This window comes from Neopelma chrysocephalum, unplaced genomic scaffold (genome assembly GCF_003984885.1).
Source record: "Neopelma chrysocephalum unplaced genomic scaffold, ASM398488v2 Primary Assembly neopelma1_75, whole genome shotgun sequence".
Taxonomy (NCBI): Eukaryota; Metazoa; Chordata; class Aves; order Passeriformes; family Pipridae; genus Neopelma; species Neopelma chrysocephalum.
The window spans coordinates 8,503,054-8,526,975 of NW_020897736.1; the positions used below are offsets into that span (position 1 = coordinate 8,503,054).

A 23,922-nucleotide genomic window follows, 5' to 3' on the forward strand; every position below is an offset into this window, starting at 1 on the left:
ATGTTTTGACCAAAGCAGCTTCAGAGTCCAACATTTTAATGTGTTCTTCCTTTCTAAAGAATACATCAGATTCACTTTTCCCTTTAGGTTCCTTTTTGCAAATGCTCCCACTGTGGCTCCAGGCATCGCACACTTACTCAGGAAAAGCCTCGTTGGCACTTTTTTCCAGAAGAGGAAAACTTCACCAGAAACTTTGGGTTTCCTACAGGAGTACCTGTGCTAACCTCACTCCCTGTGGCACGGCACAACCACGTCTGCCACTGCAAAATTACTAATTGTTGCTTCTTTCAACTCAAAAACTATGGGAATACGTTCTTGTCTGAACAGATACTTTAGGTAGTGACAGAACATGCTCATTTTGCTGCACATCCTTTCTGAAGCACAACAGCCTCAAAAACACATCATTCACCTAATAAGTGCAATGATGGAGTTATTTGATGTGGCATTTCCAGAAAGGAAAAATGAGAGCTGTAACTCTCTTCCCAGACACTGTATTACACAGTGCATCCAGGGAATGCCCTACAAAAAGTAAAACCCCAAGCAACAAAATGTATTACTTCCCCAGATCAGAAAAGGGAGAACACTTGTTCAAATCCAATTTTTAAAGAAATTAAAGCATCAAATAATAAAAATCTAAATAACCACAATTTGTACCCAGTTCCACTACCCCGCCTTCTATGTTTGAGCCTTTCTACAGCTCACTCATACTCAAAAAAACAAGCTTTGCAGACACCCCACTTCGTAACGGAAATAATTTCTTTCTGCTGCCTTTACAGAGTGCCCTTTCACACTGGTCCCCCAGGAATGGAATGGGTTAAGTGCCCACAGGTCCCAGCCTTTCCATTAAGTCATTTATTACCCCAGCTCGGGGACAAGGAGCTCTGCAGAAGGGAGAGCCCACGCTGTGCAGCTGTTCGCCAGCCAGGCACCTCTCCACAATTATAACACAGGATTAAGCTCAGGGAGTGGAAATCCATCCCTTCATTGCTGATGGCTTTTTTCTTTTTTTTCAAGTTATGCAGCTATTTTAAATGTTACAGAGCTCATTAACATGAAGTTCATTAAGCAGTAACCACTTTATGAATGAAATGAAAAGATTATCATTATAGGCCCAGTTATGGAAATACTAGACCAGCAGGCAGGAAAAGGAAAGGGTATGAGAATGCTGCTCCTGAACTCCAGTTTAGCCTTTTTGTTTTCCCAGGTTCTTCACAGGAGGCACACCCAAAAAACAGATGTGATGCAGAGGTTGGTTCCCAGGCAGGACTTCAGGTGAGAAGCTCTTGCTGCCTCTGCTGGGCCTCCCCAGAGATTTCGCTGCTACTGCCATGCAAAAAATCATCCCCTTGATCACCTCCAGGAATGGTCTGGCATCTTCCTCAGCATCAAGCACTGCTTGCTGCAAGTTCACCATGCTTTCAAAATCAGCAGAAAGTTAAGAAACACTGTGACAAATAAAGCCACAAATTGCTTCTCTGCATTCCTTCTTTAAACATGATGAACTTGGTGACCAGCTCTAAGCGAGACACTTATTCATTCCTGATAAAGCAGGTTTCACTCATAATTTTGCCAAAGACTTCATTTATTTCCCAAGGTCTGAAAATAGGTGTAATTCCCCTGCTCAACCCCACTGAATAAAGTGAAGCCAAACAATTACAATAAATACTTGTCTCTACAGTAACAGCATTTTATGATTAATCCACCCAGCTGTTGCCACAGCTCAGTAATGCCAAACGATCGGGACTCAGTATCAGTAAAATGCTGGTTTTCCAGGCAAGACCATGGAAAATGTGAGGCACTGCAGAAGGTAAACAGGTTAGGGACAGTGGGAGAAGAAAAGAGGCAGCTTGCCGTGGTTGTCCTCTCTTCTTCCCTTGACAGAGCTCAAACATGACAAGCACCCACTTCCAGGCAAGACTCTCAGAGTTTCTTTGCTTCAGGCTAACAGTTTTTGCAAATTCAAGTCATTTTGGAGAGAATGGGTGTAACTCCATGAGTCAAAACAGCTACTCAGTATTGCAATAACCATATACTCGCTTTTAGGTCAGATCCATCCCCTGATCTGGTTCACCACACCAAAAAGCTGGTGTTAACCGAAAAACAAACCCAGAAGCCTCAACAACACAACTGCTCCAGGACAGACAGACAGACAGCCGTTGTGCTGACCGGGAGGCACATCCCACCAGCAGCTGGCAGGACCTCAGCTCTGATCCTGACTGGCTCCCATGGAAATCCTTGGGCTGTAACCATGTGCCTGCTGAGGGACATGAAAGCTGTATCTTAAAATATTAGGGAAAAACAGCTGATGCTGTTAAGTGCTATTTTACATCATGGCGTATGATTGATACAAGAGGTGAGAACACACATCTCTTTTCTGTTTCCACCACAAAGAAACTGTATTTCATGGCAAAGTAACTTTTTGAATTTGCTTATAACACGTGCTTTGATATCAACATGCTCTCCTGCTGTCAAGGGTAAGCCTGACAAATGGCTTGGCAATGGGCAAACCCGTTCTCCCAAACCCCTCACCTCAACCCTCGTTTCTGCCTGAAAGAGCTGCCAAAACATTTAACCTTACTTTAACTGCATGAAGCAGTACACGTGGCTCCAAGACGTCCTTCAGGTCGTTGCCACACCAAGTGGGCAGGAGCAGGGCAGGTCACGACACTCAGCTCCTGGAAGAGAGGGAAGAAGGAGGAGTCACCAAGTGCAAGAGTCATCACTGCTGCTGGGGTCCAACAGACAAACTGGCATCACAACACCTTCACCACGGGGGATGGAAACCATCCTCTACCTTGCAAGCTGCACAGGAGGCACATGTTGCCTCCCAAGGCAGTCCCATGTGGTTCCACGAGCACACACGGGGCAATGATCACACTATGTATAGGGCTGTCTATATGGGCATCTGGCACCACCTAAGAATAACTGCGTTGCTGAGTTCTATTTGCTGCTGTCTTGCTATTTGGTTTATCCTCAAAGCTGTTGATCTGCTGTCCACCACTGCATCACAAACCACTAACCTGGCCTTAAGTCCTTTGTATCCATCAGCACAGCCCCTCCCAGACTTCATCAAAGTCTTTGTGAACTCCTTTATGGCAAGGTATTTTAAAAGGAACAACAGCACTAGAGGTAGATGATGGCAGATGATAGCCAGCAGATGAAGCCAGCAAATCTCTGCCAAACCCTTCTGGGCTGCCTGCACTTTTCCACAGGCTGATTTCCTTCTCTGGGGAAAAGTCTACTCAGTAGATCATCCATAGGGATAAACCTGGCCTACAAAGCACACCTGGAAAGAGCAGTTATAGTGGATTAAATGTCAAAAGGAGAAAAAGCCCAGGTTGGGCTTTAGTTTATTAAATGCTGTTGGGAGATTTTATTAGCCAAATCAAAGTCATCAGAGTACCTCAGGCCATCATTTGGTTACCACAACAGGAAAGGTTGTGGCTACACACACATCACCAAACGCAAGCGCGACACACCAACTGCCTCCTCCCGTTCTACCAGATAGAGACTCTGCCCATGTGCTCTCCCCGTTGGGAAAGCATCCATAATCTGGGAATCTCACAGCCTGAGCCAGCCTGCCGACCTCAAAGTACAATTACAAGCACAGAAGTAACAATGACAAAACTAGTTACCAGCTGGGAAATCAATTGTACTGTGTGAATTAGCCAGGAACAGACTGCACTGGAAGGTAACACACTGCACAACAAATCTCACTTCTTCATCTGCACAAGAACACCTGAACACCTCGATGTTGGTTTTACACAATGTTTTCTTAAGATTAATGGCTAAAAGTCTCTTTTATGCATTCTGCTGAGAAATGGGGAGAGTATTTTGTAAGGCACTACAGGGTACTGTGTTTTACTGCAAGTATATATATTTAGACATAGACCAAATTGGAAAAAAGAAAATTCATACTCTTGTTCCTCTTAAAGTATCAGCATTGTGCACGAATTCCTTCACTGCAATGTCACACATTTCTGAATTACATTCTTATGCCAAACTACTGGAGCTGAAAGAGGAATTACCTGAACTCTTAAACCCCAGTTAAGAGCACACAAACACTCTTTGGATTCATTAACCAGTAAAAACCACCCTTGCAGCCACAAACAAACAGACTGGAACTTCCCTCTGGCATTTCTGTAGTGTTACTCTCAGGACCACATTTTAGAAGATGGTTACCATTTGATAAAGCAATGATTAACTCTGTTAAGTAAGCAACATTAACCCAAGGCTCCTACTTGCCATCCTGTGTTGATCTCCAAATAACAGCTCTCTCCAAGGCACATACAACAACAGTAGAGTGGTTTCATTTGTTTGTGAGACACTGATAACTTGGGTTTTAATACCGTATTTATATATTTTGACAGAGAAAGCAGGGTTTGCTGCTACTCTTTTGAACCAACAAGGAATATGGGTATGGCTAACACTGCTGAAGTAGATACTGAGCCTGCTGTGAATCACTGCATGTTTTTCCTCATATCCACCAAGGAATGAGGGTGTGTGTTTGGAGTCATATGCAGTGCTCACTTGGATGTTCAGGACTTGGAAAGTTTTAGCAAGTGAAGAAAATCAACTGGCCTACCAATGAAAAGCTGTAACATAGATCACAAAATTCTTCCTCATGGTTTTTTGTTTGTCTGGTTTTCTTCTGTGGGAATTTTTAGATTGCTACAAGAAGAAGCAAATAACATTAAAAAGTCTTAAATATATATTTTAGTTCCACATCAGTGGAACACAATCAGTAAGGCTCTCCACATCAAAGAATCAATTCCCCAAAGAACTGATTTCTACTTCCCATGAAACTGTTATGGGACAACCCCTGCACGCCTAAGCACACCCATTTCAGAAGGATTTCCCCATGGGGATTTCTTCTCCTCCTCTTCCTGTACTGGGAAAGTCATTACCAAGTGTAGATGAACACTGACATAGCTCCTGTTTTCTGAGTCTTAAAATTACAGGAAGATGATGATACACAGTAGCTTTATAAAAAGCAATTTGATTTCTACAATGCTCTGCCAGCATTCCCAACAACCTGTAACTGTATAATTTCTGCCTAAAAGGGGTGATAGTAATGGTAACACCCAGTGCTCACTAAAGTAAATGAGAATGTAAAGGAAGGTCTTATTGACACTTGCCCTTATACAACCTATTTTGCTTGAGTTTAATAAAAATAAGGGAAAACCCCATTTCATTGCTAGGACAGGATAATTTGATAGTGGACTGCTCATGGTCTTGCTCCCTCCATACTGAGACAGCTAAAGAAGAAATTTCCCAGGCCACTGATGAATTACTGAAACATCTTTCTGAAGAGACAGGAAAATAAAATTTAAGGACAGTGTTACAGTTATTTACAATTTTAAGAAGACAAAGTAACTGGCCCTGTGGATTATATATGTAATTCCTTCTTTTTCCAAAAAAGAGCCCAATGTCTTAGAGGTGATCTGCATCTGATGTGTCCTTTACAGGCAGAGGAGCCAAGCACCAAAAGATAGGCTCCCTACATTTCTAAATTAAATGAATAGCAGTTTAATAACACAGCCAAAAAAGGAGTTATCCTGTGCTGAAAATCTATTTGGGAGCAATCAGTCAGGGCTCTCAAACACACATGCTTGGTAGAGCCCCAACACATGGACCTCAGGGTTTCCAGTTGCTTTGATGATTCCTCCCAAGCAAACACCGACCCTTGCCAAACACTGCCCAGTGCCCAGCACAAACTACTCCTCAAACTTGCTCTTTTTTCCCTAAACACAAACCCATTTTATTTTTCAGAGAAGTGATATATATTTTGTTGCTCTGCCAGCTGACGGCTTTGACACATCGAACGGGTTATCTCACCATCTGGTTATAATTGCCATCACAAAGCTTTCAACAAATTAAAGGAAGAGCACCAAAAGGAGGGCACTAATGGTCCAAGAGATGAACTGCTGATTACTGGGGATTATTTGATACAGTTGGAACCTTTTCATAGACAAGACGCCCAAACACAGCCAATCCCACAGCTGCAGCACCCAAACAAGCCTCTGGAGTACTTCCGAGTTCTGGCTGTTGCCCACTATAAAACCTCCTCACAATTTCATATCAAAAGGAAAAAAAACACTGCTTGTCCTCCTCATCACCCAAACTGCTGGGTGTACAACTGCATGCTGCTGTAACCTTTTGTGTTGAATACACAGCCTATACTTGTGTATCACAATATTCTCGTTATAGGACATCCTTTTCCTGCTTCTATTGAAGATAGAGGAGAGATTGCCTCACAAGACATTTCAAGAAGTTTGTCCCGTGGTCTGAACTATGTTTCCTAATTCCTTAGGGAAGGGAGTCTGGACACACTCCGCTTGGACACGGTGACACGTTCCTCAGACAACCAGAGGATCAGGCCCTGCCAGGATGGGTTTAAGAAAAGCAGGTCTTGCTTGACTAGCCCAAGGAACTGGTGGAGTCACCACCTCTGGAGAGATTTAAAAGACGTGTAATGTGGTACTTAGGAACATGGTTCAGTGGTGGTCTTGACAGTGCTGGGTTGATGGCTGGACTTGATGATCTTAGAGGTCTTTTCCAAGCTAAATATGATTCCATATAAACAGAAGAATAAAGTATTATTTGCCTAAAATCTGCTTTGCTTTGACAAGTGTAAGTGCAACATGGATCCACTAGCCACTGCATCACAGTTATCACATTTGTACCAGCAGATTGCAGCTCCTCACATTTTGACACACACACAAGGTTCCTCTGAAAGTAAATGATGGGTTTTGTTTAGAGAGCAGCATCTGACTTGGCACACTGGATGAAGAAAAGCCAAGAATTTTAAAACAATAGAAAGTAAAACATATCCATATTTCACATGTCTGTACACATTGCAGAGCAAGCAATAATATTAAGATGTTAACTGGAGTCCCATTAATCCTGATTACCAAGAGATGGGAGACAAAAATTCTTCCATATACCCTAAGTCAACTTTTGAAACCTAAACTCTTTTGACAGCGTCGCCTTGAACTTGTAAACAGAAATATTCCCAGTTGGATGAAAAGGGGAGCAAGGATGCACCCATCCAAGAGCACTTCCCTGCTCATTCTAGCCCTGGACAGAAACAGATTTTTCTCTCTAGAACTCTGAGAGCATGGTCCTGCACAAGTGCTCTTCAAAGGTATACAAGGTTTTGGCCTTCAAAATTGAAGGGAAAAAACCTGAAATAATAACAATATTTTTATTAGCCATTACAGTTTTTTACTAATAATAAAATCAGGACTTGGTCCAGAAATTTGATCTTCCTTAAACTGAGGCCTGTCACCACGTTCATCCTAAATAGCAACTGCTTCTTTTCAGACAGTCTTGTAAAACCACATCAGGATTGAGATAAGGGCTTCAGACTGTTTCCACAAGACCATCATGGCTAACTATGGGAGATATTAAAACTGAAGTCGTGGAGGGTTTATAATCTGTGCAGCAGACTAACACTTCATTGATTTACCAGAGCAAGACCACCATCCCCCTTGTTCCCAGGGTCCAATATCAGAGCAACTAGCTAAAAAATAAAGCAAACAGCAGCAACCTGCAGTCACATCCCAAGTCCACACATACTTCTAAAACACTCTTTTCTACAAAGCTCTTTTAAATCTGCAACAGATTCTTCTCCTCCCCCTCTTTTCTACGATGATATTCAGGTGACAATCTCAATGAGTTTTGCTCTCATGCTAGAATGGGGCAAAGCCCAAAATAAATCCCCTGCAGAAAACCAGGAAACACAGGAAGCATGAACAGTAAAGGCAAGGACTACTTCAGCATGGTCATCATCAAGAGCTACCAACACACTGCCTCAAGGCAGAGGAAAATGCCACTTAACCATGGCCCCACTTGAAAGAACAGGCCTATTTTCTTTGAAATATTGGGTGCAGCTCATGACAGGACAGGCTAGACATTTCCTGGGAAGGTGACATGTCACTCCCAGAACAGGATATGGACCCTGAGAAAAGGCAGAGTGTTTGGAAACAAGAAAATTTCAGTTTGAAGTGAACTTCGGAGGGTTGTCTGGTCCATCACCCTGCTCAAAGCTAGGCCATGACATGAAGGTTATGACACTATCCCCACACTTTCATTGTTTAAAATTATCCCAGTCAACGTGATCTCTTTCTCGATTCCCCTATGTAAAACTGAGCTAAATAGGGTCATTGAGTTCTATTGCCACAGGAAGGAAACCAAAATGACCATCAGCTGCAAAGCATTCTGACTCCAGTCAAGAAGCCTGCATATTGAACAGGTGAATTGAGACTTTCCCCATTGATTTCATTCTTCATTTTCACACAGTTTAAAAAAAATAATCAATAAAATGAAGAACTTTTACTGCACTTAGAAAGTTTGTAACAAGGAAGAGAACATGCACATATTGAAACCAAATACCAGCATATAACATGCACTGACACATTAATACAAGGCTTTCTCCTCCATGTTAAGGAGATATCTTGGTATAAAACACCAAGTGCAAATCTATATTCTTGTCTCCCACTGCAGCTCCAGCCACAAACAAGGTCGCTCCATGCTGAGGGCCATGGAGGCACACAGCAAGAATTCCTTTGCCACGACATTTACAGGTTAAACAGATAAATGCTGAGAGGGGACACAAAGGGCCAGAAAATAAAACAACTCGCCCAAGGCTTTGCAGATGGCTGCCAGCACAGTCTGTAATCTGGCCAGTATCACCTGTCCACCCACACAGCAGCGACGTCCCCGCTTTCTTCAAAAGCCGGCTTGTCTCCATCACCGCCGCGCAGCTGCCCGGCTCTGCCAAACACCAGCCACGCAACCATGGCATTAAGTCACTTTAATGCTCGAATCAACATGTCACTGGAGCTGCCCTACACTTAATTATATAAATTAGGAGATCTGTATAATGGTGCTAAACCAGTAATGAAAGAGAAGGTTTAATGATGCAACAAAAACCTGCAACCCAGCACTCAGATTACGGGTGGGTTACACAACAGCTCAGACAATTCAGCGTTTAGGCAGCGAGCTGCAGACTTGCACAGTGCAGATCACGTTTTCCCAGAGCCATCATCTGACTCCAAACATGTGAATCTACTCCAACACACCCTACCTACCTCCTTTGCCCAGAAGCTCAAGGATTCCACAGTAGAGAAGAGATGCTCAAATCAAAGTTGTCCCTTTCCCAAATTCATATTCAAACTCAACAGATACATCTGAAGCCTGTCCCAGCAACCACCTGTATCTCACAAGCAGTGCTTGCTCCTCCCAGCACTAACCCCCATTGCATAGAGATGACATAACTCCAGTGAAACCTGTTCAGTTGACAACTGGGGTGACTTTTGCATTGTGCCATGTGATTTGACTCCCAGCTGCAGCCTCCATTAAGAAAGCGTTATCAGCACACAGTTAACACAGAGATCATCCATCAACTGACATAAAATAAGGCAATTTTGGTATTTGATGAGAACTCAGCATGAACCATTCATGTGAAAGAAAATGCTCCTACCCCAAGATTTCTGACTGGGGTTTATTACTGAATAAGCTAAAATAGTTCCAGATAGTATTGATTTCTATTCATAGCATTGATACAGCTTAAAGGTGAAATCATTTGGTTTGAAATATTCTTTTAGACTCTATTGACCTTTTATGTCAATAAACACAATACCAAATTGCAGCTTAGCAGGTAATTTTACCTTCTTTTTGTGAAGTTCTCAGATGAAAAGCACTATAGCAGCAGCAGGGCTGAGAAGTATTATTTGGATTTCAAAAAGCAGTAAGTGTCATGGTCAATCCACATGCTCAATATTGAAGGGCTCAAAAGAAAATTGATAGGACCCAAACTGCCGTGGTAAGTGTGACAGTATCAGTTGGGAAGCTGCTTACTAATATTTGCAGATGCTTGTTCAAACAAAAGCCTTCAGAAGAGATTCTGTGCCTTATCTAGAAGCCCTTTAAAATGTCACTAGTATGTCACTGATCTTAATAGAAAAATGCCATACTCTTATTCCTCTCTCACCTTTAAAATAAACTGTAAATTCTATTACAATCCACAATGGAAACTCTTCGCCTCCACAGATTACAATCCCTGCACATTTTTGCCAAGGCAGAAGGTAGCACAGGGTGCTGTTACAAGCCATTTGTAGGTGCAGATCTACAGTTACTACATCAAAGCAAATGGCTGGAAACAAGCAGTGTGCAACCAAAGAGTATCTTCTACCCTGCACACTCTTCAGCAGGTGGCCAGATTTGCTTTCATATAGTTCAACTTCTCTTTTCCCTCCCTCTAAGGAAAAAGATTGTTTTCATTCATCTTTTTCTTTTCCCTATAGAGACACGGACACCTGCAACAAAATCATCTTTAAAGAGGTCATAGCAAGGCAGTATATTATGAGTAGGAAAGCAAGGGACATTATCAAATAGCATTAGCACGTGGCACAGATTTTTCCCAGTACCCAAAGAGCCCAAGGCTTCTGTAACTCCGAGTGCATGCCAGGGGAGGAGGCAAGCTTTTGCCACCAGCAAAAAGATTCCCAAAACAAGTCAGCAAAGGTTCATATAATCTCCATCTCAAAGTCTGACATCAAACATAGCCTGAATTCAACTGAGCCTGGTACTGCTCTGCATTCATGCAGCAAAGTGAAATCCTGGCTGTGCCTGCATCCTCCCTTGTGTTTCACACATGGGCTGGAGGTGGCCAGAGTAAGACCTACTCATTATCTTCTCTGCAAAGTGCACTCCTCCCCTTTTTATCCTTAATCAAGAGTTACAACCAGTCACCAAACTAGCACTGCAATGACTTCACTACCAGCTGCTAGGCATCTTAAAAAAACAAAAACAAATTACATTAGGGCTACCATCACTTACCAAATCCTATTACAGGTACACCAGGCTATTGGGCAACTCTGCTGACGTACCTTCTAGTACTTTCCTTCGTGGACTTACTGCAGCTCTCCCTCAGCTATCTCCGAAAGCAAAGGATCTTCAGTAAAAGAAATTACAATAGTTTTCACACAGCAGAACACTCTCCCCCTCCTCACCCACCCCAAGCAGGTACAGCAAAGGAGCTCTTTGCTCAGAGAAGGAAAAATAAAAAGTTAAAGCCAACTAATTGCCAGGGTACACCCTTCTCCCAGTGCACCTGCAAATGACCACTTGTGCAACAACACCTGAGTGTCAACAGGAGCTGTGGGCACTACCCAAGCACGCACATGGCAATAAGGCAGAGGCACTACCTGCATTTCCACGTGCATGTAGGGTTTTCACATGCCTATCTACCTATCTACAGCTATGCAAGTGGTGATTAACCTCTTGCAAACCCAGCCCCAAACCGTTTGGATCTCCCCCTTCCCATATTCCTGCAATTGTGGCTAATCTTCCTGTCAGATATTCCCTGTCTTCTTCAGGACTTGACTGTCATCCTGCACAGCACCAAATAGGATTACCTGCTAACAAAACAAAAATAAAACTTAAAAAAAAATAATTAAATCCCCAAATAATATTTGAAAGGTCCTCCTGAGGTGGGAGGGTGTCTTCAATTGCACACAGTCTTTTCGACATAGCATGCATAGCCTTATCAATACTTTTTAGCACCAGGAAAGTTTTTGCTCCTTCTTTTGCTTCAACTGATTACAGCCTGCTTGTGGTAACACATTTGGTTACCATCTGACCAGGGACTTCTCTTTACTATGAGAGCGGGAGAAGGGACAAAGGAGTACACAGAGATAGGTGACGGTCACAGGGAGCACAACTCCAGTGCTAAAGTCTACCTGGCCAACAGCCTGTACCATAGATAGTCCAGCCCCACCTGTCATCCCTGGGACCATCTTGCACACACAAGAACTTTTCCATGAGCACGGGGTGCCTGGAGCAGCAGCACAACGCCAGGAGGATGAGGCTCTCGGAAAGCATCACCTCAGTGCATGGAGTCTATCTTGCAGAGGGCACCAGAGGAGCTTTTCTCAGCCACACACAGATGCTCATTTGCTTGCCCCTACAAGGAAGCTTTAATGCCACAGATTTATAATCTACCTGCCATTCCAAGAGCATGAATAAATCCTCTACTGGACAACACAGAGCAGCAAAAGTACTGCTCCATAAACTATCGTTTCTTGAGACAGAGACCTGTGCCCAGGAGTGCCCAGAATGACTGGTCCTCAGTCAGTGTCTAAACCACCGATCCAGTTGCCTGGTTTTAGGGCAACAGTTTTCTCAGCACTTTGTTCTTCTGAAAGAGAACATTTTAAGGCAGGGGTCATACCACAGTATTTAATATTGTTCTTACCTTGGGTCAAATGCTTTTATTCTCTGTGCTTTTCATTTGTTGATGACTGAGTTATCTTTTTCAAGATAACGATTTTACTTTTGTTTCTTCTTTTCCCCTCCAGGTGCCCTGCCCTTAACAGCAGAAGACTTAAACCTAGATGTTATGCCACAGATAACATCTATTGCTAAACAACGTTTTTTCTGATCTATACTTACAAAGTGCTCCAACATATGCTCAATTAAAATGTTCAGCATGACGTCTAAGGGCACGTGCCCTTTTTCCATAGCATGTTTAGGACTAGAAAGGCAGAGTTAGGCCATGGAGAACAGTGAAATGCTGATGCCAATTTAACTTTTGTGTGTTCTATGCACAAATAAGAAGAAATAATATGGTTTACATAAATGAATAAGTGCTGGCATGTTTTCGGGCAACAGAAAATAAAGACACCAGCATTTAATGCCTGCCCAGAAATCTAAACAAAGAATGGGTTTAGATGAAGAAAAGTATTCTGAGAAAATCACCACACATTCCCTGATCCATTCAACCTTCTCCCTAGCAGTTTTAAATACTCATTCTCACCCCCAGCAAAACAAAAATACAAGGGGTGCAAGCCTACAGCACAGGCATTTAGCACTAGAGGTTGCTAGAGATCACAGACTATCCATCAGATCCCAAGAAGTGGTTGCTGCCACAGGTGAAAAAATACTCCTTCACTGAGAGCCACAGCCACATGGAAAATCTCCTAAACAGCCTTGCAAAAGGTGAACAGATCTCGCAGATCTTGGATCATCCAGGGAAGGCCTGACACCGATCAGTGCCAGAAAAAGATACAGCTAAGCTTTAGAGGTGCTCTTCTGCAGGCAGCTGCCAAGCCAGGGATTTTATTTCCAGTGAGGTTTCAACAACTGCTTTATGCCAACCTCAAACAGTTGCCACCAAGAGCTCTTGTTCACCCCTGAGTCACCACCAGCCACACATCTGCTGCTCGCCAGACCAAGGGTGAGCTAGGCTGACACTCACGTTTCTTCTGCCACGTTAGTTTTCTGCTGGAGCAGGTTTCCTGATATGGGAGAAGGGGCTGGAATGCTGGAACAGCCCAAGGAAAGCCCTGTGCCTGCCCCTCAGGCATCCCTGTGTGCTTGGAAGGGAGTCGGCTGAAGGACCCGGGGCTTTCCCCAGGGATCTACGGGAAGGGCTCTTCACTAACATCTAAGTTCTTCAGGGTGAGGCTCTTTATTGACATCTAAATTCTTGGTGGTGACGCAAGAGGAAGAGATCACCAGAGAACTTCAGGTAGACAACCAGCAGAAGCCAATTAACTCCCAGGCAACAGAGATCTTCCCATGCAAACCTCCAGAGAAGCCACAGGCTAGAGGTATGCATGTGACCAAGGAGGAATGGGAAAGGTGGGGTCGGTCACTGAAACAGAGAAAACTAAGTTTTTCCAGTGTTTCTATGGCAGATAAACATCTACCTACTGAATTTTACTTATTTTAGGGTGGGAGGTTGTTTCTCTTCTTTTTGAGATGACATTATGGTCAGAAGAAAGCATGAGGATGATTCAAGTCCCACTGCTTCTGTTGCAGGCTGAAGAATTTCACCTTCACTTCTCCCTGAAGTCCATAACTTCAGGATTAGGCCCTTTTCTAAATGCTTACAGGAGCAATTCAAAGTTGGAAACCAAGCCCAATAACCCCAAGGGATTTGCCTTCAGTAACTTTTCCACAGCTTGAACTACAGCTGTTTTCCTTTACAAATTCCACCTCTCAACTGCCAGAGCACCAGGAGAGGAAAGGAGCAAAGTGCTATGGTTGGAAACAAAAGCTCAACACAGAGATGCAGCAAAAGATCAAATCTAATTTTCCTGCCAGCACAACTCTGATCACTAACGCACTGATTTAGCTCCTGCTATGCAAGAATGCTTGAGGTTGGACTTACTTTTTCATCCTCAGGGGTACAGAACAAAATTATGAGCCAACCAGGACTAAAAGGTTTCTCTGCACACCTGGAACCAGTAACTAATTTCTCTCACCTATTTAAAAAAAAAAAAAAATTAAAGTCTCCACTGGAAGTAAAAACCAGGTTCTTTATTCAAATCTTGCATGCCCCACCTGACCACAGTTTGAAGCTTCTCTGCCAGCCCCAACCATTCCTTAAGCAACCGAGGAAATGAAATAAAAAACATTAAACAATGTGGAGGGTCAGACTTAAACCAACAAAGACAAGGAAATTGCAAGTTAAGCCTCCTGCTCTGCCCTTGATTCACCTTGTTTTGTTCAGCTACTGCTCTGTTCCCAGACCCTTCCTTCTCCCAATGCCAAGAGAATTAGAACAGAGAAAACAGCATGGTCTAAACATGGGTGGTATTCACTCGTATCCATTAGGCTGGGTTTTGATGTAGAGATCACAACCATTTTGCCTGGTCTGGAACTTCACAAAGCCAGTGCTGTTTGGCAAATTTCTTGCAGAGTTTGCATTACTGCAAGAAGGACAGAGTAAAAATGACCTGGGGCACCTGGGAGGAAAGATTCCCATCACCCAATTTTACCCTTCTAAAAATTGGGCCCAGTCTAAGCCAGTCATCTCCTCCCTGTCTACAGACCAGTTTTGCTTCAGTGATTTTAGGATGGAAGAAGCATGCTCGTGGCATGGGTGCCCATCTTATTGCTTGCAGAGGTCTGCAGAGCTAGCTTGGCTAGCACTTTCTTGAATTTTTAGATGGCTGACATCAAACAAGATCCATGTCATTCCCCTCATGGTAATCATCACCCAGCTGCTATGATCATATTTGAGAAGTCGTGGCAGTCTGGCGAAATTCCCACCAACTGGAAAAGGGAAAATATAACCCCCATTTTTAAAAAGGGAAATAAGGAAACCCAGGGAACTACAGGCTGATCAATCTCACCTCAGAGCCTGGTAGGATCGTGGAGCAGATCCTCCTGGAAACTATGAAATGTGAATGATATTTATACTCCCAAGAAGAAAGATCACAAGCTTGCCGTAGGGAAAAAAGAGGCACTGAAATGCTGGCAAGTTGACATCTTTTCTAATTAAAACAAAAAGCAATCTTTAAAATAAAGGCCTCCAAGATGGTTGTTTTTCTTCACCAATAGCACATACTGTTTACAGTCACAGTCTGTGTTTGCAATGCTTTAGTAATGGATTAAAAGAGCTTCAAAAGCTTGTACAAAAAAGCACTGAAAAGCACTTCAAAATTTGTGCATTAAGAAAGCATATATATTACGCAAAAGGCAAAACATGGGCTAAATACCCAGTTCTGTTACAAATTTAGGAAACACTAAAAGCATCTTTTATTTTCAGTACATTATGGGAAGGAACCAACATAGGACATAACTGCACATGGCTCAAAGCCTACAGCCTGTCTTCTGATCAGATGCAAATAATGAGTATCTCAGGGCTTCTCCAGAAGGTTTTAAAGAAGGGCCCTGACACCAACCCACCACTGTATTTTAAAGTGATTCAGAATATTACTCCATTTCTTCTTTAAATAGCCTTTCAACAGGACAAATGTCCTCATGGTGCAGTGTAAAACTAAAATCTTCGAAAGACGAAAGACGTTTTGGGGACTAAAGATGTGCAAAGCATGCTGGTGAACTGCTGTGGGAACCACGTGCATTACACAGGGAACGAGGGCCACTTGAAGGAGCCATCAGGTCTCTGTTTTGCTTTTCTCAGTTGAATATATTTGCCAAAAGGATGCATTTCTCAATGCTTTGCAGCTGTAACTCAAATCCTCTCCCCTACTGCTGGATCTGACTCTTCCAAGCACATCTCACACTTCAATCACTGGTTACAGGTCTTCCATCACAAAACCATAGAGACGTCCTTTATTAGCAGTGCTATTTCCACAAGCATTCAGGGTGTTAACAAGCAGCATATGCATAGGGATGAGGCACTGGAGGAAGTTCATAAAAAGGTTTGCTTGCTATGAAAATCATCTTTAACTTCCCACGAGTATGATTCCACACACAATTGTGGTAAGGCAGGTTGTATTATTCTACTCTCTCTTGCCCAATAGTTGCTATTACTGGACCTGGCAAGGCAGCATGTGACACAAAAATGCAGCTGCATTTTTGGTCGGAAGCCTCTACAAGAGCCTGTGAGTCATGAACCAAAAGGCCCACAAAAAAGCAAAAGAGAAGAATGCAGATTCTGCTTTCTTTTTATTGTAAGCATGTGTCTCTACTGGATAGTCCTGATGCACATAAAGGACAAAACCAGAAGTCATTTTGAAGTCCCTTTAGTCAGGTAACTTGGGCCCGAGGGCCACTTCACACAAAAACAGAATGGAAAGACTACCACTGACCACAGAGCGTCTGAGCCATACAATGTAACACGTGCCGAGACACGCCTCTGAGCTATGCTTTTCTACAAGACTTGGGGTAATGTGGGTTTTTTGGTTGTTTTGGTGGTTTTGCTTCTTTTTGTTGAATTTCTCCCTAGAAGCCCAGGATACCCTCATCCCAGATGCATAATGCTGAGCTCTCCTGCAGCATCGTCTTACGGTAAAACATCCCTCATCCACTTGTTGCACTACAAATAAAGTTTACAATGCAACAGTTTGTGCGTAAAATGTGTCAAATTTCTCTGATTAACAATACGACACTTAACCTCTCATGACTGATCAAATGTTCCAACCTTCTTCAATTTTTTTAAACGAAAGCAATCCAAGCACACCCTCTTCCTAAACTGCGTGGAGTGGTTATGATAAACACAAGACAGAAGGGAGCGTGAGAGGAATCTGAGTGTGGACTGCAGAAGAATATCTCAGGACTTTTCTTTATCACCAGCTCAGGGACTCTGTCAGCAAGCAGCTGTTCCCACACTACATCATGTCTTCTGCCTGCAAGCAGCAGCTCAGCTCCCAGCCAGCTTAGCAGAAGCAGGCTGGAGGAGAGCAGTGGAAAGGGAAAAATAAGGCACCAAGAATTACCCCTCAGTGAGGATAAACAGCATTAGTTCACCTTAGTTTCCATCCTCAGAGGATGTTTTGTATTGGGTGGATGGAGCATGAGAGGAATGAACACCAAAGGTACACAGAGGCAACATTGCACAACGCTGCTCATGCATCTACCGAAAGTGCTCTCCTCAGTCCAGCTGCTACATTAATATACAACCACCTTACCAAAATGAACCTTTACATCCTTTATTCCCCCAAATACAAAGCTAAAAATCCACCAGCTGGTGTTTCTTCCCATTTGAAAGGGTCACACCAGCAACTCAGCTCTCATATCCAGCTTCACTCTTGGTAAAAACCAGCTTTGATCACGTTGGCCCCACAAACTTACTCCACACCAGCACTCAAGATGATTAACCACCAAAGCAAGCACATGTCTTGCCTCTCAGGTACACCGTGTTCCTGGGGAAGCATTGTTGTTACAAGGCAATGCAAGGCACAGGCAAGGACTGGAAGGAAAGTTCCCTAAGGCAGACAGAAAATCCTCAGTGATTTTTGATGGAGAATTTTCCAGTGCTTTTCGAACTGGAGCAACAGGAGGAAAAAAACCACTAAATATAACCCTGTGCCTTCAGAGGGCAAGGAGTGGAACATAAGCTACAAGAGGAAACTTTCTCAAACAAATGTCACCACATGCATCACAGCTTAAATGGAAACAGTGAGCATCCAGGTTGTTGTGCTCTGACAATGGTCATATGTAGTAGGATTGAGAAAGGTGCTCAACACGTGCAAAGAATTCAGATAGTTTGCTCAAACACAGCAAAGAAATATGGGTATATCCCACGACAGAACAACCACAGGAGCTTAAGGAATGTACCTCAAAAAAGTGTAGGCGTCATTAAGTTTGTTTTGTAACTTTTGCCCAGTTTGAGAACCCAACTCTGTAAAATCTCCAGTGAGAGAGATTTTGCTTCACGTGAAGAGGTTCCCCTCTCCAACTTACCACCCTCCTAAAAGTACTGTGAAAGAAAGGTATGAAGGCTGATGTTGGATCCTTAGGTCTGACAGGAGGTCTCTTTTGGAGCAGAAACTCCCTATTCCTCCATGAAAAGGCAATTCCCAACAAGTTCATTCTGATTCCACCACCCTCCCTTATTGCATTACAGGGCTTTGCTCCTCCTGTGCATTCTAAGTCACGGACAAAGTCAGGAACCTTTGGCAATGCTCAACCAGCCGTGCTTTGGTTGGTTACATATTATAACACCACAGTATCTAAAACTGCCCTTTCAGGCACTCAGTGCCAGGCAGTCCACAAACACCACACAGAAACACTGCTAGGTCTTGAAAGACACTACAAACTTTGCCAACATTCTCTATTACTCTTCAGGAAATGACAGGCTCATTTTCCAGAGTGATAAATTCCAATAAATTCTTCTTACGCTGGACGGAAATCTGAAAGTTTAACAGACATAATAAATTGTGCATTATCTGTATTTACCAAGCCAGCCTTACACAAACAAATACATCTAAATTAGACTGCAATCTGCAAATCTTCCTCCATGTGAAAAGTAGCTCTGACTTTAGCAGGGCTACTCCGCCAAGGAAAGAGGGGTCTTCTCTTTTATACTATGTAAACCATGGGAAGTAAATTCCTCCCACACAAAGCTCTCACATAATCCCTGCTGCAGCTTGCTCCTGGCTCCTAGGCTGAATATTCATCCCCCTACAGCTTCAAAAGGTGTAGGCTCTTCAGCATCTCTGTCAGGCACTTTTTTCTTTTGTAAAATGAGGAATATACTGTGAATTTAAAGAAGTTTAGGTAGGGTTTTTTTGCATTCCCTTGTAACAAGATTTACGTCCCTTGCAGTTAAAAAAATTATAGTCCAAAAGCATAGCTAAAACCTTTAAAGGACTAAATATAGAGACTGACCTGGAAGATGACTCCTTACCATCATCTCCAACACTAATAATTCTTTCAGGCCTAAGGCTCTAGGTAGTCATTGTTCACCAAGGTCACATTCTTGCCTGGACAAGTTTATTTGCTGTATGTTTTTAGTAACATACAGACCACACATATTAGAACATCACAGCAGGGCAGAAGCTAAACATAAAGGTTAACACAGTAAGGAAAGAATATCAAGTTTTCCAGTATTATCCATAATAAATATCAACAAACATTATTCTGCATCACTATCACTAAAAAACCCACAGCCCATTGATATGTCTGCAAGAGGACTTCTCACATGGCATCACTTATCACACAAAAAAGGGACAATGCACAAGGGCTCATATTTGCATATATCTTCCTTATCTACTCTACATGACGTGATTTTAAAGTTGCTCAAATAGCCCCAACAGTACATTAAAAAGGAAAAGTCACTGAGTAACACCAGCAACCTCCCAACATACTCCAACCTTGAGATGAAGAACATCTTGTTCTCACCCTTCCCCAGGACTCGAGAAGAAGCTGAGGAAGACAGTAAGCAGCAACACAGCAGAACTTCCACAAAGGAGGGAGATGCCACAATATCCAGACTCCTCCTCCCCCTCCATGAAAGTCTAATTAATCTCCATGACTACACCAGTTGGGTAGAAGGCCAAACATACCTGTGATTTCACTGGAGAAGGGACAGGTTATAGCATAAGTCTTAGGAGGCCACAGTGATAAATGTTACTCCAGAGTCTCCAAGTGCATAACACTTCAACTATCCCATGGCCTTATATGAACATAAGTTTAGGGAAACTATAGATGCAATCAATCCACAGGAACACCAACATGCAAGTTCTATAGTTCTTATATTCACCCCTTTTTCCTTCGCTTTTATGCATTTAATTTAAAACATCAACCTGTGCAGTATAGGGACCAATGGTCAGGCTTCATACATGCTTTGATTAATTGCCAGTAACTTATTCCTTTAAGTATCTGATGTTTAATTAAAAAACACAGATCAAGCTAAATTGGTTTGTTAGTCAGACTGAGGTCAGCTGATATAAAGGGACTAGAATCTTAACAGATTTTCCTTATTGCATTGCAATGGTTTGAGTACTTTGTTTCATTATGCAAATGTGCAGAGGTCACGACTGAGCCAGCGTTCAAATAAAAATTGTTCCAAGTCACTAAATGTATCCCAGGTTCTTGTAATTCCTCACGCAAATAAAGAGCAGCAAATGTTTATCCCTCTCTTTTCCCCAGTGTTACTGGTTTACGTTCCTGTAGCTGAGGCAACCACACCACGCCAAGCAGCAAAGCGCCTTTCAGAAAGATTAACTTCTTAAACAGGCACAAACAGCCAAGGTTCAGCCCCAAGGTGAGTGGCAGACACACAACTCATGAACCAGAGCATAGCACAGGAGATCATGGGATGACCTCCTCATTGAGATCATCTCCCCACATGAAACTCCACTCACAGCAGGGTCGGCTCTGAGGTTTCTAGATTACCCCTCGTTTGAATTGTTTGCAGAATGTCATTCCTTGCTAAACAAACTGACGGAAAAAATTAAGTAAGAAAGAAAAAAGGTGGTAATGTCTGAAAAGAATATGGGAAGGAGCACAGCAACAAGTGCTAAAGGCATCCAGAAAAAAAAATTTATCTGCTGACAACGTTCCTGACACCCCACAGCAGTGCCAGAAGCAGAGGAATACTTTAAATTAGTAAAAAATGCCAACTTTCCAGGTCCTGCTGTACACTGAGCCCCAGGAAAACAACAGCAATTTAAGTCTAGATCTTCCAAGAGACTGCAATTCCAGTACTCCCAGGAATGTTGGACACAACTAAGCATTAAAAAACCCAACACTTTGCTTTGTAACACACACACTAGTTTAACAAGCACTAACTAAGTTTAACTAAAATTGTAAAACCAACTTCCCCTTTCCCTTTCTTCCTCTCCCACCCCTGGGAAAAGTCGTGAAATCCAAGTTATTGCTGTGGTAGGCAAACATTAATAGTGACTGAAACCACTTAACCATCTATTCTTCTTTCCCTTCCCCTCATTTTTATTTTAAGAAAATCAACATGATGCCCCCAAGAAGGGTTCCAGCATAATTGAATTTCTCCTCCTTTGCTAGATTGAGTACAGACCTAACTTAGGACTAAGTGCAACTCAACACACACCTTATCTCAAGCCACAAATATCCAAGATTAAGAGATGATGAGGGAATCAACTGATAGGACAAGACGAAAAGAAAAATTAAATTCTTCCATACCATCCATGCAGTGAGCTCACAGCACAAGGGTAACAGCAAGGAGCTGAACCAGAGTACGTGGCAACGCATATTTTTCAGGGCTCTGCCAAACACTTCAGATTTCACAAGAAAATCCTTGTGTCCTGTAACTCAGCTCTACTCCTTTTCACTTAGCTCAAAGTGTGACCGATGGTAGAAGCCTGATCAAATTCCTTGCTTTATCCATGCTTGAATTAAAGCCTTGGCTCAGCAGACCAAGTTACATGAGCTTTCCTTTTCTCAGAGGATGCCGGCCATTAGTGCTGCTGCCAGCGCTGCAGGTAATACCAGCAAGTCTCAGGGAGTTTCAGTTTGGTTACAAACAAAGAGATTTCAGCTCCTGGTGAAGTAGTTGGTATTTCTGCATCTTGTTAGACAATCCAGTGCTGAACTTCTGTTCTCATCTGCAGATAACATATTCATTCTCTTGAAAAATCCAGCCTACTCTGATCAGGGAAGTGGGAATTTCTTCAAGTAACTAATCAAATCACGTTCACATGGCTGGTTTTCAACTGTCCAGTACTGATGAATATCAAAGAAAAAGTTTCAAAATATTTATAGGTCAGACAGAGTAAACACAAGTGCCTTACAAAGGCAGCAGTTGCCATTACAGGTTGATTCTGCAGAGGGAGCACCACATCTGGCCACAACAGCCACATGGGCTTCAAATGAACCTCCCCCCAAACTCTCCTGGAAAAGCACCCTCTTGCTCTGCTCCTCCCACAGTCAGCACCAAAACACTTTCAGCTTGTAGCCTTCACCCACACACACATCCATCTGCAACCTCAGTCCAAGCCCAGCTGCTGCCCTTGAACTCTTCTTCAGCTCCAGGGATCTCCATGCCCACCATGGGAAGGAGAGCAGCCTTTAAGGCCCACCCAGCTCCTCTCCGGGGAAGTAAATCCAAAGTCCTAATGGTTTCCCTGAAGTGCAACTGCCTGACCTCTGTGCAGGGCATGTGGGAGAGACAAGGGAGGAAATGGAGGGAGAAAAATTTTGTTTGCTGCCAGGAAGCAGAGCCCAACCCCAGGGCATGGGGAAGAGGGTCACGATGTCCATGAAAACTCCTGGATCAAGGCAAGGGGTAATAAGAACCTCTGTTAGCTTCAAAGGGACTTCTATGGAGGAGACCGTAGAATGGTTTGGATTGGAAGGGACCTTTAAAGACCACCTAGTCCAACCCCCCTGCCATGGGCAAGGAAATCTCTCACTAGGTCTGGTTGCTCCAAGTCCCATCCACCTTGACCTTGAACACTTGTGGAGCAGAACTACTTGTTTCTCAAGGGACAGACTGACAAACCCGTGACAGGAAAGAGGACGAGGAAAGAGCTGGGTCAAATGGGAGGAGTGAGCAAACAAGGAGAGAACCGGGTCAGGGGAGCCTGTGCGACTCAGCCAAATGCTCACACAGCAGGAGCTGGAAATCTCCACGTTTAAGGGTGTACACAGGCAAATGCAATATTTTACAATCCTACAGCACTTTTAAAGTGTTCCAAGTGCCTCATAATTGTTAATTAAGCAATAGCACTCACAAATCAGAAGCATAAGTCTGAGATATAACCTATCCCAATTTTTAACAGCATAACTGTCATGGTTTGACCCCAGGCCGCAATTAAGCCCCACAAAGCCACTTCTTCGCTCCCCCCCACTGTGACGGGGGAGAGAACTGGAAGGGTAGAAGTGAGAAAATCTCATGTGGAGATAAAGACAGGTTAACAGGCAAAGCACAAGCTGCACATTCAAGCAAAGAAATACAAGCAATTCATTCCCCACTTCCCAAGGGCAGGCAGGTGTTCAGCCATCTCCAGGAAAGCAGAGCTCCATCACACGCAATGATGATGTGAGAAGACAAACACCATCACTTTGAATGGCCCCCTCCTCCTTCTTCCCCCTGCTCTACATGCTGACCATGATTCCATATGGCCTGGAATATCCCTTGGATCAGCTGGAATCAGCTGTCCCGGCTGTGTTCCCTCCCAACTCCTTGTGCCCCCATCCTGTTCACTGGCAGGGTGGGTGAGAAGCAGAAAAGGCCTTGACTCTGTAGAGTCTTCTCAGCAGTAAAGAAAACATCCCTGAGCTATCAACACTGTTTCCAGCACAATTCCAAAACACAGCCCCATATTAGCTCCTACGAAGAAAATTAACTCTACCCCAGCCAAAACCCGCACAGTAACTTAGGGAACAGAAATTACTTTTAAGAAGTCACATACCCACACTTCTCCTGCCTCGCAGCCCCGGGCTGTGTCCCACGGCCAGGCAGCACAGCACTCGCTGAAAGGGGCCGGTGTTCAGCATTTGAATTCAGACTCCTGTTTCAGAGCGTGACCCGATGCCTTGCACACCGCAAGCGATCCCACTCCAGCCGTCTCCCTAAGCCATTCCTTGATCGCCAGCCAAGCCCCATGCAGAGGTAATCTTACCAAAGTAACACCGGTATGTAGCTGTAAATTGTGATTTTGTGCTTGACTTGTCTTATCTGCCTCCCCTCGCATTTTGGCTGCACAAATTATCTTCAGCAATTTCATCTTAAAGCTC

At 43.3% G+C, this 23,922-nt stretch overlaps 1 protein-coding gene across 7 annotated transcripts in view; it reads right to left on the reverse strand.

The window, feature by feature from the left end:
* The window catches only part of AKAP13 (A-kinase anchoring protein 13), a 207,136-nt gene that overhangs the window by 155,199 nt on the left and 28,015 nt on the right, over window positions 1–23,922 (reverse strand). For all 7 annotated transcript variants that reach the window (XM_027688140.1, XM_027688144.1, XM_027688143.1 and 4 more), the window contains exon 3: window positions 2,579–2,675. The gene's annotated coding sequence lies outside the window, so the exon portion shown is untranslated. The remainder of the gene's footprint in view (window positions 1–2,578; window positions 2,676–23,922) is intronic.